Below are 17,415 nucleotides of genomic sequence, written 5' to 3' on the forward strand. Positions count from 1 at the left end.
TTATTTATAATTTTATAAATATAATATTGTATACACTTCGTCTCAAATTTAGTCCAAAATGTTAGATGTGTTAGCAAATTTTTGTTCTCCCCTTAATGGGAATTGAACCCCTCTTTACTATTGTACTATATTTATTCATTATTTTTTATAAATTAACTATTGAACGCATACACATATGTTATATATTCGATGAAAAGCTCATCAGAGCTTATGTTTTAAATGTTTGCAAATATGCCGAATCAAAATAAAGTTTTACTTACTTACTAACTTTCAAACGGTCAGGAAAATCACATAAAAATGTACTAGACATGCCACATGTTAAGAGGCATTTTTTAATTCTTAAATTAAAAGGTTGATGTTTTTTTTTTATTGATTTAGGACACTCATTCGATTAAGTCCAAATGTCAAAGAGAAGGTTTTTTATACAGAGTCTGAGACCGACTATCAAACACCAGATGACATGTAGGTGCATCGGTACATGCAGAAACAAAGAAAATCATAACTTGATCTTATTTTAAATATAAACGATTTGAAAATCTGGTAAACTGAGCAAAGGTTGACGCCTGGTAAACCATCAAATCTCAACCAAAAGCGAGAAAAATGTTTACTGGCACTTCCTGTTCAGCTTTTCTGGTACAAAATATCAAAAATATAGATAGGGTAGGTCGACTTTTCATCAATTTATTGTCAGTCTGTAAATATTTTGTTAAATAGGAGAATGTCAATGTCATGCCATAAATAACTAAATAAGAGCTTGTCTCGTTCATTACTCGGACCAATGTATATACAATATATGTACATTGTCGGAAAATATAAAATGTATTTGTATGAGCTTTAGAAACAGGACGAAAAGCGAGGCTCGCCGAGCTTTTCTCCCGTTTCGCAGCGAGTACAAATGAATTTTATATTTTCCGACAATGTACATATATTGTTTTTATTCTGAAATTTACACCAACACTTGAAACTTAAGTTGTTAACCTCTAAATCATTGTTGTTCCAAAGAAATCGACATAGTTTAAACGCGGACCGCGAAGAGGACCCCAAAATGAACTGGTACGCAAAAAGAAAATTATATCAACACTACCGCTTACTCAACATAGAAGAGGGGCAACAGGAGTTTATTTGTACCTAAGTACAAATAAAGCAAAAATTTATTTGTCAATGTGTACCTGTTATCCGTACAATAGTTGAGGGGTGACACAGGGGTGTTCATTTCCCAAATCCTTCTTTTTTGGGGAATTTTTTCCCACTTCCCACTTTTTTTTCAATTCTCCCAAATCCCAGATTTTGGTTTTCCATTATGCCCTATTTGAAGCCATCCAGAGCTGTCTTCTTGTCTTGTTTGTTCTTCAGTATGTACAGACCTTATGAATAAAAACATATTTGCCTACCTATACCTTACTGGTCCAGATTCTTACTACAACATCAAGAAACAATGTCATTTAAGGCTTTTGTGAAAAAATAATAGGAAAAAAAAACACCAAAGGTGATAAAGCACTCCTGGATGACTATGAAAATAAGTGCCTCCAATGCTTAAAGCAAATTTACGTTTTTTGATTGAGTTAAGCCTTCCAATTGATATTTTAAAGTGTGTCTTTCTATGTTGTGATGTTATACTATTGTTTCAGAAAAGGGAGAAGGTTTGGTACCATTAAAACGTTTAATCCCGCTGCAAATGTTTGCACCTGTCCTAAGTCAGGAATCTGATGTACAGTAGTTGTCGTCTGTTTATGTAGTTCATATACGTGTTTCTCGTTTCTCGTTTTTATATAGATTAGACCATTGGTTTTTCCTGTTTGAATGGTTTTACACTAGTAATTTTTGGGGCCCTTTATAGCTTGCTGTTCGGTGTGAGCCAATGCTCCGTGTTGAAGGCCGTACCTTGACCTATAATGGTTTACTTTTATAAGTTGTTACTTGGATGGAGAGTTGTCTCATTGGCACTCATACCACATCTTCCTATATCTAGTTAACAGAACACAAAAATTAACTGAACACAAAACCAACAGAACACAAAACACAAAGCAGGGAATCTTCATATCAGACACAAAGTGAACAATTGTTAATTGATGAACAAGAATTACTGGTGTACAAGCATGACCAATAATGTTTCCAATTGGTACGTTGATACTACTGTCTGTTGAAGTATGGAATTTAATCAACAATAAAAAACATAGAAAATGCCACCTAAATATATGCAAAACCATGGAACAAACACCTTTTAGATCGGACGAAGTTATGAATTCTCCAGGAAACCCCTCTGTTTGTAACACTATTTACTGTATGACAATTAGCACAGACCATGTGGTGAATGAACTGAACTGAATCTCTGAATGGGAAGCTAAATGTGAGTTCAAATGAAACACTATTAGTTTTTCTAAAATTCTTTACGAGGAATTTATTGACTCTTATTGGAAAACCCCTGTACAAAAAAAGCAGTAAACTCAAACACGATGAAGACAGCAACACAGATATGGAGATGTAACAATCTTCCGGGACAAGATAATATATAAAGTGATCTGAAATGGCTAATAATAAATTTAAAAAAGCATTGATTGATGATCATTGATTATTTTTGTAAGCAAAATAGTCTTTTAAATAACCGTTGTTGTCCATCTTTGTCGTGTCCTGGAAGATTGTGTTATCCCCATAACTGCGTTGATGTCTTCATCCTGTTCGTCTCCACTGCTGTTTTTGTCCTGGGGTTTTCCAAAAAGTTCCTCGTAAAGAAGTTCAGATATACCGTTATTTGATTTGATTTAACATTTATCTGTGAAATCAGATATAGTTCCTTCACCACATGGTCTATGCTAATTGTCATACAGTTAATAGTTTTACAAATAAAGGGGTTTCCTGGAGAATTTACAAACATATCCCCACGTACATCGTCCGATCCAACAGGTGTTTCTATAGTGGTTTTGCATATAATTAAGTCGCATATCCTCCTTTCTTTTTTATTGTTGAATAGATTCCACACTTCAACAGACAGAAGTAACAATGTTCCAGTTGGAAACATTATAAGTGATGCTTGTTCGCCAGTTTCTTTTTCATCAATCAACAATTTTTCAAAGTCAATTGTATCAACACTTTGTGTTTCTTTCTGATATGCATACAATGGAAGTGTTCCTGCTTTGAATTTGGTGTTCTGTTGTCTAATAGAGAGTTGTGTTACGCTTTGCAGATATTTCTTCCTATAATCATCCAAGAGTGTTCTATCAGCTTGAGTGATTTTAATTTCTTTGATTTTTGGCATTTTCACAACTGCCTTAAAAGTCACCAATCCTTCAGGGCGTTCTTAGTAAGAATCCGGAGTCGTGAAGTATAGATATGGCAAAGAAGTTCTGTACATACTGAAGAGAATGAAACAGCAAATTCAAGTGTATCTGGAGTAACGACTCTGTCTCCCATCAAGGAAAAAAGAAAAAAAGTTTTCAACCATCTTTCTGATAAGGCATCTTAAGCCCTTTTTTTTTTTTTTTTAAAAGAGTGTATAAATCGGGACAACCGTTCCCTCAAACCCATCAGAATCATCATTACAAGCCATTTTTTGTTGATGGGATCTCCAATACAGAGGAATGTAACGATCACATATATGCACATATCTTCTCTCATGCAAGACAGGAACTGTACAAAAAGAGTCTAAAAGGCTATTTTTAACTATGCAAAGATGTTATTCGTTCACATCCAAAAATTACTGCCAGTCTACATCTCTTTGATCATATGATCAAACCTATTTCTTTATATTCCTCTGAAATATTGGGGTACTTTTTACCCAAATAGTAGTAGAAATGGTCTACTTTATTTAGATCTTGAACCAGATAAATTACACATGAAAATAAAAAAAAAATGTTTTGGGTGTAAATAGAAAGAGCAGCAATTTTGCTGTACAATCTGAACTGGGTAGATTTCCTATTTATATAAGTCTTGTGAAAAACTTATTGAATTATTATTTTAGAATTAAAAATATGCCTGAGGACTCTTTATTGTATACAGCCTTACAGACCTCAAAAGATTTAGATTATAATAATCACAATAGTTGGTATAGCAGTGTCAGACACCTATGTAAAATTATTGATCTGCCTTGTAACTTTATTAATTTTAGTAAATACAAATTCATAAAATGTTTACTTGGTTGTTTAAAAGTATTCCATGTTAAATCTTGGGAGAATGCTTATAACCAAAATAGCCAAGGAAAATTAAGAACATATTGTCAATCTAAAACATCATTTTACAAAGAAAATTATTTAAATATCTTGAATAATTTTGATCTGAGAAAAACTATTACAAAATTCAGGATTTCATCTCATCGACTCAAAATTGAAACTGGGTGATATTCCAAATTAAAAGTTCATCAAATAATTTGTTCTAAATGCGATTTAAATAAAGTGGAAGATGAACTTCATTTTCTTATAGAATGTCCTGCATACTCTGAGGATAGAGATTTTTTTATTTGATTTGATATGTAAAGAATGTAAAAAATTTTACTCCTTAGATATGGTTAATAAAATTATCTGGTTATTAAACTGCGAGTCTATTTATAATTTGAAACAACTTAGCTATTTTTTTATCAAAACACCTGTCTTAAGAAAACATTTATTATATAACACTGACACTGTTAGCAATATTTATAATGTCTAACTTTAGTATACTGTTTTGCTTTTCTGCTTTATTGGATTTGTAATTGTAACTTTATATTGTCATATATGTATATGCACTTTGCCCCTTGAGGGTACCTCTTATGGAAATAAAAGATATTCTAATATATTCTATATGCCAAAAATGTAGATCTATATAGTACACTATGCTGTATTTGACTCCATGACTGGGGACACCACCAATCAGACACATCATGACCATTCATGCATTTTCACCATTCTCCCCCTTTTTTTTTGTGGGTTTTCCCACATCCCAAATTATGGTCATTATGGTCATATCCCACTTCCTATTTTTTAACTTCTTTTTCCCAGATCCCACTTTTTTTACCCCTATATCCCACATCCCAAAAGTGTGTCACCCCCCTCATAGTTGGCTGATTGCAGGATAAAATTTAGAATGACATCGGAATGACTTTTCTCCCGCAGGTAAGTGCGGCCAGCTCAGTGAGTTTTTGAAAAATGACAATGAGTTCATCAATTCGTAACGTATATATCAGTGATCATCAGTATATAAGTGTTCTTCTTCGTCACTGAAAACGTATACTAACAGTTTTTTTTCTATTTCTTTACGAATATAATTCTATTAAGCTGGATATGTTATAAAGTATGTCAGGTTGACATCTTCTGGTATCGGTTGTGATATTAGTCTGGAACAATGTTGAGATCGACTGTCAAATAAAACTTCCAACTAGCTGATTGTCAAAAAGCTCAACAGGAAGTGCCAGTAAACTTTTTTCTCGCTTAACCATTTGGTTGAGATTTGATGGTTTACCAGGCGTGTATCAGCTAATAGTATCTTGTACATGCAACCTGGTAGTGCAGGCATGGACAGTTTAAAGTTTAATTAGTACTAAATAAATTAATAGGTTTTTGTCGGTAATGTTCGAGATACATTGACATATCTGACACTCTCTGTCTCGACTCAGATAAGGTAAACATTTCAGGTGTGAAATCACCTGAATATCCGAGTCTACCTTTGAGGGGTCTCGTCAGTTGGTATCTCATGGGTATTTAAGGTGGCCATTGATAATCTGACAATGGTTTTGTCTGATAACTCTGTTTACCTTCCCCCTATAAACCATAACACATCTGTTCATGGTTCCCATTAGCTATGTCAATAAAATATAATTTATTGACAATTAGCTTATCTAAATAAACAATAAGTAAAACAAATGATGATTGGGTTATCGAAAAGTATTTTTCAATGATTTTTTTAATTCTTTATTATCTTGGTTGTAATATTATCTATATTTGAATTTTATAGTCACAAACTAATCAATGAAGTTACAATATTTGCCGAGACCTTTGCTTGTTAGTCCACTCCAAGTAGCTCAGTGGATGTTGTTTTATTGAAATTTTGATGCTTTGAAAATATTTGAAGTAAAGGAATGTTCCTAGTCCGTGTTCGGTTAGACTTTTTCCGGTTATATTTGTATTAATTTTTAAATTGCGGGCTTCGAGGCTCGGTTGGTGGGGGGAACTTCAAACCTTTTATGACAGAGGTGAGGAGTTTATACATCTAATGCCTCATCCTTTTCATGGCAGAGGTGAGCAGTTTAGACATCTAATGCCTCACCCTTTTCATGACAGAGGTGAGCAGTTTAGACATCTAATGCCTCATCCTTTTCATGACAGAGGTGAGCAGTTTAGACATCCAATGCCTCATCCTTTTCAGATATTTTTTCAGATATTTCATCTCAATTTCACAACCTTTTCATATATCATGAAGCTTGAAACAGTGACCTACTCAAGCGGTTCATGCCTAGCCGTCATTACATATACAGTAAGTGCTGTTGGACAGTTAGTCCCCGAGGTTTACACTAGTAGTCAAACAGCTGAGAACTTGAGTGCTGGTGGACAGTTAGTCCCCGGGGTTTACACTAGTGGTCCAACAGCTGAAAACTTGAGTACTGGTGGACAGTTAGTCCCCGAGGTTTACACTAGTGGTCAAACAGCTGAGAACTTGAGTGCTGGTGGACAGTTAGTCCCCGAGGTTTACACTAGTGGTCCAACAGCTGAGAACTTGAGTACTGGCATGACAATCATGAAGGATACAGATTAATACTGATATTTGCTGTTAATAACATTAGGCAATCAATTGTAAAGGAATGTATCTGACTCTTGCAAAGCCCAGAATCCACGTTCGGCTATACATTTTGTCCTTTTACGGCCCAGAATCCTTGTCCGCGTTCAGCTATACATTTTGTCCTTTTACGGCCCAGAATCCTTGTCCGCGTTCAGCTATACATTTTGTCCTTTTACGGCCCAGAATCCTTGTCCGCGTTCAGCTATACATTTTGTCCTTTACGGCCCAGAATCCTTGTCCGCGTTCAGCTATACATTTTGTCCTTTTACGGCCCAGAATCCTTGTCCGCGTTCAGCTATACATTTTGTCCTTTTACGGCCCAGAATCCTTGTCCGCGTTCGGCTATACATGTCCCTTTACGGCCCAGAACTTTGTCCGCTTTCAGCTATACATTTTGTCCTTTAACGGCCCAGAATGTCTTTTTACGGTCCAGAATCCTTGTCCGCCTTCAGCTAAACATGTCCTTTTACGGCCCAGAATCCTTGTCCGCGTTCAGCTATACATTTTGTCCTTTTACGGCCCAGAATCCTTGTCCGCGTTCAGCTATACATTTTGTCCTTTTACGGCCCAGAATCCTTGTCCGCGTTCGGCTATACATGTCCCTTTACGGCCCAGAATTTTGTCCGCGTTCAGCTATACATTTTGTCCTTTAACGGCCCAGAATGTCTTTTTACGGCCCAGAATCCTTGTCCGCGTTCAGCTATACATTTTGGCCTTTTACAGCCCAGAATCCTTGTCCGCGTTCAGCTATACATTTTTTCCTTTTACTGCCCAGAATCCTTGTCCGCGTTCGGCTATACATTTTGTCCTTTTACGGCCCAGAATCTTTGTCCGCGTTCAGCTATACATGTCCTTTTACGGCCCAGAATCCTTGTCCGCGTTCAGCTATACATTTTGTCCTTTTACTGCCCAGAATCCTTGTCCGCGTTCGGCTATACATTTTGTCCTTTTACGGCCCAGAATCCTTGTCCGCGTTCAGCTATACATTTTGTCCTTTTACGGCCTAGAACTTTGTCCGCGTTCAGCTATACGTTTTGTCCTTTAACGGCCCAGAATCCTTGTCCGCTTTCGGCCATACATTTTGTCCTTTTACGGCCCAGAATCCTTGTCCGCGTTCAGCTATACATGTCCTTTTACGGCACAGAATCCTTGTCCGCGTTCAGCTATTCATATCCTTTTACGGCACAGAATCCTTGTCCGCGTTCAGCTATCCATTTTGTCCTTTTACGGTCAAGAATCCTTGTCCGCGTTCAGCTATCCGTTTTTGTCCTTTTACTGCCCAGAATCCTTGTCCGCGTTCGGCTATACATGTTGCCCTTTTACGGCTCAGAATCACTTCAAGACTACTTGTCGAAATGTTCATCTTGTGCAATAGAAAAGGTAATTTGTCGATATCAAAAATGTCAATATGATGCACAAATACTGTGAAAAATTTCATCGGCGTCTACCCGATCATACTTTTGGAGTTTTTGCATTTACAAAAACTGCAAAAAGAAAGACAAACGGACGAAGTGTAAACTAAAGACCTCGATGCGGGGCCCTAACATGAGAAATTTCGGACATATTTTATTCATTATGGAGAACTCCGAGAGCCATTATTGTTTTAGAATTAAAATAATACGACTGGAGACCTCTGCAATTGAAAGTATTTTAATATTCTGATCTTTCAATGTCTATAAATTTAAAGTTTATTAGGTTAAGCCAGATATTGATAAAGATTTATCAATATTATTTTCTTTAATTTTATATTTATCTTTAGCATGTGTTGAGGACTAAACATGGCAAAGGTTTAAAAGTATCGTTATTGCACGAATCTTGGAGGAAGGACTAAACATGGCAAGGGTTTAAAAGTATCGTTATTTCACGAATCTTGGAGGGAGGACTAAACATGGCAAGGGTTAAAAAGTATCGTTATTGCACGAATCTTGGAGGGGGGACTAAACATGGCAAGGGTTAAAAAGTATCGTTATTGCATGAATCTTGGAGGGAGGACTAAACATGGCAAAGGTTTAAAAGTATCGTTATTGCACGAATCTTGGAGGGAGGACTAAACATGCCAAAGGTTTAAAAGTATCGTTATTGCACGAATCTTGGAGGGAGAACTAAACCTGGCAAAGGTTTAAAAGTATCGTTATTTGACGAATCTTGGAGGGAGGACTAAACATGACAAAGGTTTAAAAGTATCGTTATTTGACGAATCTTGGAGGGAGGACTAAACATGACAAAGGTTTAAAAGTATCGTTATTTGACGAATCTTGGAGGGAGGACTAAACATGACAAAGGTTTAAAAGTATCGTTATTGGACAAATCTTGGAGGGAGGACTAAACATGGCAAAGGTTTAAGAACGTGTAAGGCCGTTGATAATCTACTACTGCCTTGCAGCTATCTTTATGGTCCTGTGCAAGATCGTGTAAGGCCGTTGATAATCTACTACTGCAAGATCATGTAAGGCCGTTGATAATCTACTACTGATGGCTTGCCAAAATCATCATGATATATATAACCAATAACTAGTTACCCGACAAACAGAACACCATATGTACAGGTACCTCCATACAGTCATTTTATCACTGACAGTAAAATCTATAATCTAGTGGTTCTTTGATACTACAATATGTTCGTTCTAATGTAATATTGTCTTTAGCAAATATAAATATAAGGTTCAAATTAAATTTATCGACTTCTTTCAAATATCTCTGTAAGATCGGTGAACGGAAATTAAATGTTTTTTAATGAATATGCAAAGAGTGTTACGTACTTGGAAAATTATTTATTATTCATTTATCTTGTCAAATTCTTATGTTCGTGTTCGATTTGATCAGTAAATGCATACTAGTATTCATAGTTTAAAGAACACGGAGATTCAAGATTGTGAATAAGGCCACAATTGATTTTTGGCTGCCTGTTGGACAGTTTTTGAGATCAAAAACATTTCAGGGAAACTTTATATCATGAAGCATATTTTTATATATCTCAAATTGAAAGAAATCTCTGTATTACTGAAAAATTATTACACCAGGGTTTTCGATATCACAAACTAGTCAAAACATTTACTAAATTTTATCATCGGTACAAGGACATCATTCGTAAATATAAATCAACATGCAGACATCTTATACGTTCAGATATTTCACATCCAATCTTTTATGGTAATATGCTATACAAAGCACAAAAATGTCGTCATTCACCTCAAAAGCTAATCAAACCTTTGAACAGACTTATTAAGAAGGGATATAGTTACGATACTGTTGTCAGATCATTAAAGATGGTATATTTTGGTATTAATATTGATTCAGTCATAGGGTCCTTGCATCGGAAATAAACACATTTATTCTAAAACATACGGGTTATGTTCTTCTCATATATTTTATGATGGTATGATACTAAACCCCTAACGGGAGGGATTGTGCTTGATTTTCATATGATGAAGGCATAATCTTTCAATCAGTTTAATTGAGGTCTGGAGCTGGCATGTCAGTAACTGCTAGTAGTCCTTTGTTAATTTATGTATCATTGTCATTTTGCTCAGTTTCTTTTGTTACCTATTCTGACATCGGACTCGGACTTCTTTTAAACTGAGTTTTACTGTGTGTATTGCTCTGTGTTTGTTTATTCCACATTTGCTAGAGGTATAGGGGGAGGGGTGAGATCTCACAAAACATGTTTAACCCCGCTGCGTTTTTGCGCCTGTCCCAAGTCTGCCCGGGAGCCTCTTTCCTTTGTTAGTCTTGTATGTTTTTTAATTTTAGTTCATTTATATGTTTTGGAGTCATAATGAAATAGTGTCCTTGTCTATGATATTTTGTCACCTCCTTCTGAACAATATTTCAATATAAAAAACTGTCCATTACAATATGTCACTGTGAAATACTGTCAATGATAATATTTCACTGTGCAATACTGTCCGTGAAAATATTTCTTAATCCAATATTATCTTCCTTGAGGAATCCTCTGCTGTGAAATTGTGAGTGTTTCTGGAATTTTTTTAATATTTGCCATGAAAAGTATGTGTATAACTAATCCAAATAACTATGACGTCATGAAAGGCAATTCTATTTTTTGTAGGAAGGCTTCGTAGAATGAAATAGCCTTTCAAGACTCATAATTATTTGGCTAGTGTAAAACCATAAGTTGCTACATACATTAATTATGCAGGTTTGTTTCATATTATCTATCAAATAAAATACTTTAACAGTATCATTATCCAAAATATCGATTGTTTATAATCTCCCTTTCATGAGACAAAATTTCATGACATGGTTATGGTTTTTTCCTAAAAAAAAATATCCCAATTTGATGAAAAAAAATATTGTGGTCAAGCAGATGACAAAAAAAAATATTCTGAATCCAGATTTTCCCCATACCTTATAGTGTTAAATTTTGAAAAAAATAATTTGATTGATAGCGACGAAAAAAAAAATGTTCGTGCTTTGCGCGAAAAACAAATTCAGACTCAGACAAAAAAAACATAACCCCCACACCCCTTGAAATTAAATGGTTGCTCCCTAAGTTAAAATTGGCAAATCCAAAAAAATGACATTACCTGTGCTGATTGCTTTAAAAAGTACATGGTACAAACATGTAATGAAAGTACAAACAAGTAATGGACGTACAAACATGTAATGAACGTACAATTAGGTAATGAACGTACAAACAGGTAATGAACGTACAAATGGGGTAATGACAGTACAAACAGGTTATGACAGTACAAACAGGTAATGAAATTACAAACAGGTGATGAACGTACAAACAGGTAATGACAGTACAAACAGGTTATGACAGTACAAACAGGTGATGACAGTACAAACAGGTAATGAACTTACAAACAGGTAATGACAGTTCAAACAGGTAATGACAGTACAAACAGGTGATGACAGTACAAACAGGTGATGAACGTACAAACAGGTAATGACAGTACAAACAGGTAATGACAGTACAAACAGGTGATGAACGTACAAACATGTAATGACAGTACAATCAGGTTATGAACGTACAAACAGGTGGTGAACGTACAAACGGTAAGAAACGTACAAACAGGTAATGAACGTACAATCAGGTTATGACAGTACAAACAGGTAATGACAGTACAAACAGGTGATGAACGTACAATCAGGTTATGAACGTACAAACATGTAATGACAGTACAAACAGGTTATGAACGTACAAACAGGTGATGAACGTACAAACGGTAAGAAACGTACAAACAGGTAATGAACGTACAATCAGTTTATGACAGTACACACAGGTAATGACAGTACAAACAGGTAATGAACGTACAAACAGGTAATGACAGTACAAACAGGTAATGAACGTTCAAACAGGTTATGAACGTACAAACAGGTAATGAACGTACAAACAGGTGATGAACGTACAAACAGGTAATGAACGTACAAACAGGTGATGAACGTACAAACAGGTAATGAACGTACAAACAGGTGATAACAGTGCAAACAGGTAATGAACGTACAAACAGGTAATGAAAATACAAACAGGTAATTACAGTACAAACAGGTAGTGAACGTACCACCAGGTAATAAACATGCAAACAGGTGATGAATGTACAAACAGGTAATGACAGTACAGATAGGTAATGAACTAACAAACAGGTAATGAATGTACAGACAGGTAATGAACTAACAAACGGGGAATGAACGTACAGACAGGTAATGAACGTACAGAGAACGTACAGACAGGTTATGAACTAACAAACAGGTTATGAACGTAAAAACATGTTATAAACGTACAAACAGGTAGTGAACGAACCAACAGGTATTGCACGTTCAACAGGTAATTAATTAACAAAAAGGTAATGAACGCACTTAAATTTAATGAACAGTCAATAAACTTACAAACAGGTAAAAACCTTATAAACAGGTAATACATGTTCAAACAGGTAAGGAACGTACACAGAGGTTATGTATTTTTATGTTCAAATTCTGGATTTTCAAAAAATGATTAAGTTGAATTCATTTTTTTTAAGATTAAATAGTCTTATTCGTTTCATCGGAGAGACTAACAACAGAATGGTAAAAATCAACACAACCTTGAAACGTCTTGGTACATGTATATATAGACATATATTTGTGTATAGTATTTCGTTACACATAAAAACCCTTTATAATTTATTTCATGCTGGTACTGATCCATACACAGCGCATGTCCAAAAGTTTTCGTAACTTACAATTTTACGTATATATTCGTATAAAACTATGTTTTTTCCAATAAATAATTTGAAGGCATTAATGGTTGGAATTTAACAAACCATATGTGAAAGACGAACAATTGTCTGAAGTATATTTGGTAATTAGTCACACATTTTTATACGACCGCAAAAAAAGTTTGCGGTCGTATATTGGTATGACGTTGGCGTCGTCGTCGTCGTCGTCGTCGTCGTCGTCGTCCGAAGACACATTGGTTTTCGCACTCTAACTTTAGTTTAAGTGAATGGATCTCTATGAAATTTTACCATAAGGTTTGGGGGTTATGGTACCAACAGTTAAGGAATTAGTGGCCAAAAAGGGGCCAACAATAAGCATTTTTATAACTTCCAGACATAACTTGTGTGTTAGTGTATGGATCTGACATTGTACCACAAGGTTCCATATCACAAAGGGAATGCTGGGATTGATTTTGGGGGAAATTGTCTCAAAATTTTAGGAATCAGGTGCCAAAAAAGGGGCAAAAAACAAGCATTTTTCTAGTTTCATAACAATAACTTGTGTCTAAGTTTATGGATCTTTCTGAAATTGTACTACAAGGTTCCATATCACAAAGGGAAAGCTGGAATTGAGTTTGGGGGTAATTACCCGAACTGTTTAGGAATAAGGGGCCAAAAATAAGCATTTTTCTAGTTTCCAGACAATAACTTGTGTTCAAGTGTATGGATCTCTCTGAAATTGTACTGCAAGGCTGGGATTGATTTTGGGGGTAATTGCCTCAAAATTAGAGGAATTAGGGGCAAAAAAGAGGCAAAAAACAAGCATTTTTCTAGTTTCATGACAATAACTTGTGTGCAAGTGTATGGATCTTTCTGAAATTGTACTACAAGGTTCCATATCACAAAGGGAAAGCTGGGTTTGAGTTTGGGGGTAATTGCCCTAAACGTTTAGGAATTTTGGGCCAAAAAGGGGCCAAAAAACAAGCATTTTTCTAGTTTCCAGACAATAACTTGTGTTCAAGTGTATGGATCTCTCTGAAATTGTACTTGAAGGTACCATACCACAAAGGGAAGGCTGGGATTGAGTTTGGGGGTGATGAATCATAAGGGGGTTCAAAAAATTTGGGGGGGATTTTTTTTTCTTTAAAATTTTCCATTTTAAATTGGTTATTTCTGATTTATATATAAAAGCAATTATAATAATGATATGGTTTGAATAGGTAAATTAAAAAAAATTTTGTTCTTAGACCACATTCATTCTGTGTCAGAAACCTATGCTGTGTCAAATATTTAATCACAATCCAACTTCAGTGCTGTATCAAGCTTGAATGTTGTGTCCATACTTGCCCCAACTGTTCAGGGTTCGACCTCTGCGGTCGTATCAAGCTGCGCCCAGCGGAGCATTTTATTCTTTGGTTGTTTTTGTTTTCTCCTCATGTGAACATGTGAAATGCCTGTACCAAGTCAGGAATATGACAGCTGTTTTCCATTCGTTTTAAGTATTTGAGCTTTTGATTTTGTCCTTTGACAAGGGACTTTCCGTTTTGAATTTTCCGTGGAGTTCTGTATTTTTGTTATTTTACTTTTTACAATTTAATTTGGTTGAAATATACAAAAAATAAAACTTTTGTTTTTATCATTAGAAAATCGTAACGCTTTACAACAAAAATATAAACGAATAAAGAAAATAAAATCTGTGACAATGCTGCTTCTATTGGTACCAAATAGTCCATTTAATCCAACTAGAAATAACCTCACGATAAGGTTTTAAAAGAAAAGTCGTTTGTTTTACGAAAAGATTGTAAGTGACGAATTTTTTGGCCATTCACTGTATATTGTTTCCCTGTGTCTTCTATCATGTTATAAGTTTGAATGCGGTAATCACATTTATTTATTTTTTGATCATACCAGATATGAATTTCGCCAATCCCTTCAGTGATACCCGAGGCCAAATATTTGAAACTCTACAACCTAATACAAACATTGAAGAGCTACTAAAACACTATCAGAATAAAGGTGACACTCCACAACCTAATACAAACATTGAAGAGCTACTAAATATCAGAATAAAGGTGAAACTCCACACCCTGATACAAATACTGAAGAGCTACTAAATGTCAGAATAAAGGTGGAACTCCACAACCTGATACAAACACTGAAGAGCTACTAAATATCAGAATAAAGGTGGAACTCCACAGCCTAATACAAACATTGAAGAGCTACTAAAACACTATCATAATAAAGGTGAAACTCCACAACCTAATACAAACATTGAAGAGCTACTAAATATGAGAATAAAGGTGACACTCCACAACATAATACAAACATTAAAGAGCTACTAAATATCAGAATAAAGGTGACACTCCACAACATAATACAAACATTAAAGAGCTACTAAATATCAGAATAAAGGTGGAACTCCACAACCTGATACAAACATTGAAGAGCTACTAAAGCACTATTATAATAAAGGTGAAATTCCACAACCTAAGACACAATTAAAGAGCTTCTAAACACTATCAGAATAAAGGTACTAAGGTGAACAGATGATAGAAATTGTATTTGATTAGTTGGAAATCTGGAATTCTGATTAATCTGCTCCGTAATTTCATTAGGTCCTGTTACCATTATTAACGATGCAGAAGGCAAAGAAAAAAATGTGGACATCCCAATATATTTCAATTAAGTCAACTTAATATGATTTCTACTGCGTTGGATACAGATTTGCAGGAAATAACAAACTAACTCATGCGTAAATTACGACAAGCTTCCTCTCCTAGGTTTCCGTTTTCGTCGTTGAACTTTTAACAGAACTCATATAGAATACATGTAAACCTAAAAGTTAATTAAACACATACATATATCTTCATTCGATACCAAATTCATTAGATTTATTTTTAAATGATCTTTTGAGACTAAGTGAGTGGATTAAACTTTTACACGCTAAATTTTGTTTGGTTGTTCAATTCCCTCGTTTAAAGATTGATAAGATGCAGTAACTATCTCGTTGCATGCTTTAGTGTAAACAATATCTTATTTAAAAAAAAATTCAAATTACAATTATACAATAGAAATGCAGGGATTCGGAAACAAAAAGAACTTATATGAATCGGTCCCCCTTAACAAAATGACAACATTAGGAGCATAGTGTAATGAAACCAACTAAAATATAATTTTCAATTTACATTACATGTTTATTCTGTGGTTTGCCCGTTACTCAGAAGTCAGTGTGATCAACTCATTTCTAATTGTGGTCTTACGTGTAGCTGTGAATATATGCAAATGTTTCTCAAATCTCCCTGTTTCCAAAATAAAACTTTTCAAATTGTACAACTTTAAAAATATTTTCGTTTTCCTCATCACTGATGAGTTTACTACCTGATAATAGTGTTTGTATATTAAAACATTTCTTGGTAGTGTGGAAATGGTTTGTGCCCTAAAGAGTTTATAATTATGACATTCTAGCAGATAGTGTTTACTGCTCTCAACTTGTCCACATATACAGAGGCTGGAAAGAACAATTAATATTGTTCTGGAAAATGTGTTCATTTAAGCCACTGCAGTTCAACTGGAGTCTGGCGTGAAGTATTTGGTCATTTCTACAACCAATATTATAATATGAAAGGACTTTCTTAATATCGCGATTTCAATAAATTATCAGTGTGATTTTTGATGGATTACATCTTATATCTTGTGGAAGGCTGTTCCATTCACGAATAACAGATGGTAGGAAGGAATTTTGGTAAAAAGAAGTTCTACAGTTCATGTTTTGAACATTAAATGCCCTTCTCGTATTATAGTTATAAACTTGGCAAAGTTGTTGAGATACGAGACTACAAAGATAATCAGGAGCTTGATCATGAAACATTTCGTGAAATTTGATAATTTGATGTCTAGATCTTCTTTTACTTAAAGGGCCTCATTTTAGCTTACATGGGTTCGTAGTTTAAACATAAACATTCTTTTCTTTAATTAGGTAGATCCATTTTCTCTGTAAGAACAAAAGTGAAAACTCGATATAAATCTCGTCGTTATCCCATGCGTCATTGCTTTAAAGTTGTCAGGATTTTGCAAACAAAGTCTTTATATCTTCCATTTTTTAAGAAAACGTACATCTCTCTGGATTTAGATATAGAACTATATATATATATTGTATGGATATCTGAAAACTGTATGCTGCCCTTTGGATTGCATAAGCTGTATTTGATAAAAAACCTTTTGGAATTTTGGGTCCTAAATGCTCTTCAACTTCGTTCTTTTTTAATTGGATGAGTGTTAAATGTATATTAATTTTTGTTGCCATACGGATGGACAATGATATCTTTTGTGCTATATTTGACTGGCCCCAAACATCCAATTGTCTAGGGTTTGTTTCTTAGGACTCGCATACAGTCCTGGCATATGACGGCAGCATTCAGCAACGCATGAGCTTCCCAGCAGAAATAGTAGCAACATCTCTAAGACCAGATATTGTGCTCTGGTCACAGGGAACAAGGCAAAAAGTTTTGCTGGAACT

The sequence above is a fragment of the Mytilus californianus genome, unplaced genomic scaffold (assembly GCF_021869535.1).
Source record: "Mytilus californianus isolate M0D057914Y unplaced genomic scaffold, xbMytCali1.0.p SCAF_5, whole genome shotgun sequence".
NCBI classification, from domain to species: Eukaryota; Metazoa; Mollusca; class Bivalvia; order Mytilida; family Mytilidae; genus Mytilus; species Mytilus californianus.